The sequence below is a fragment of the Macadamia integrifolia genome, chromosome 2, assembly GCF_013358625.1.
Source record: "Macadamia integrifolia cultivar HAES 741 chromosome 2, SCU_Mint_v3, whole genome shotgun sequence".
NCBI classification, from domain to species: Eukaryota; Viridiplantae; Streptophyta; class Magnoliopsida; order Proteales; family Proteaceae; genus Macadamia; species Macadamia integrifolia.
The window spans coordinates 11,681,575-11,683,091 of NC_056558.1; the positions used below are offsets into that span (position 1 = coordinate 11,681,575).

A 1,517-nucleotide genomic window follows, 5' to 3' on the forward strand; every position below is an offset into this window, starting at 1 on the left:
TAGGGGGGTTCCTCGGTGACTAGGTCTCCTACAAGATTAATTAGCTAGGTAGGGTTAACTCAAGGGGCTTAGGTAGATAGGACCAAAGAATCTCAACAAACACGATTAAGCATGCAAGATAAAACGAGACTAATAAACAAAGTAGCCAAAAGCAATAATAATTTAGACGGAAAAACACATAAATTCTTACTCAAGTTTCAAATGGGGACATAGGGAAGGGAACAAACGACACACGAATATTAGGTTCAGCACAAATGCATCTAGACACCCAAATTAGATATGCAAACAATCGATAAAATAGGCATAAACAAAGGGCAAAGGCAGGCTTCAACGTCAATGGGCTACAATATATAATAGGGATTAATGGAGGTGGGGAGGGTTTAGTTTAATGCTTTACCATACTGCTATTCAGATATGAGGAGAGAAGAAGAGATCAAGGTCCTCCAAAATAAAGAGGTTGTAGTCCACTTTTAGTTGATGAAGATACATCCAGCCGATTGTAGAGAGAGCAGCACCAGCGGAGGGTAAACAACAACCAAGAGTAGTAGCAGCAGTGATGTAATGGCAGCAGTGTATAGCAGCAGCAGTGAGGTAATGGCAGCAGTGTGCAGCAGCAGCAGTATTGTAACGACAGCAGTATGTAGCAGCAGCAGTGAGGTAAAGGCAACAGTGTGCAGCAGCAGCAGTATTGTAACGGCAGTAGTATGTAAAGGTAGCAGGTGCAGCAGCAGTAGTTTTGTAACGGCAGTAATATGTAGCAGCAACAGTGAGGTAAAGGCAGCAGGTGCAGCAACAGTAGTTTTGTAATGGCAGTAATATGTAGCAGCAACAGTGAGGTAAAGGCAGCAGGTGCAGCAGCAGTAGTTTTGTAATGGCAGTAATATGTAGCAGCAACAGTGAGGTAAAGGCAGCAGGTGCAGCAGCAGTAGTTTTGTAACGGCAGTAATATGTTGCAGCAGCAGTGAGCATTGATTGGTGAGGTCAGCAGTAACAAAACAGCAGCAGAAAAAAAGAAATAAGACTGAAAAGAAAGAGAGAGAGGTGAGACAAGAAAGCAGAGAGAAGAGAGAGCCGAGAGAGTAAGAGAGGGAAGAGGCGAGAAAGAAAAGTGAGAAAACGAGAGAGAGAGAGAGAACCGTGAGGGGTTTGGGGGTTTGCTCTTGTCATTTTTTTCAATTAACATTCATTCATTCATTACCTCAACCGTGGCCTAAGCCATTACATAAATATCAATCTAGTTACTAAAAATAAAAAGAGTTAATTGACTAGTAAATAAAGACTTTCTAAAAACTAATCAACCAATAAAGTAGTTTCCTAATTAATTAAAAGATTAACAAGGAAAAGAATATACTACAAATAAACTACATAACTAATAACTAATGGGGCCCACAAGATCTACCAAAATCTGGAAAGAGAAAGGGGCTTGATCCAGCGTTGGAATGTCTGGATCGAGCTTTCCTTCTTCCTCCCTTTTCTTCTTCTTCTTCTTTCTATTCTTCCAACCACAAAGATGGTTG

The 1,517-nt window shown here is 40.9% G+C and overlaps 1 long non-coding RNA gene across 1 annotated transcript; it reads left to right on the plus strand.

Moving 5' to 3' along the window:
* The first annotated feature begins 268 nt into the window (after positions 1-268).
* On the plus strand, positions 269-1,022 carry LOC122089228. Its single transcript, XR_006143281.1, has 2 exons — positions 269-706; positions 837-1,022. It is a non-coding gene; the product is annotated as an uncharacterized LOC122089228 (long non-coding RNA).
* Positions 1,023-1,517: the final 495 nt, after the last annotated feature.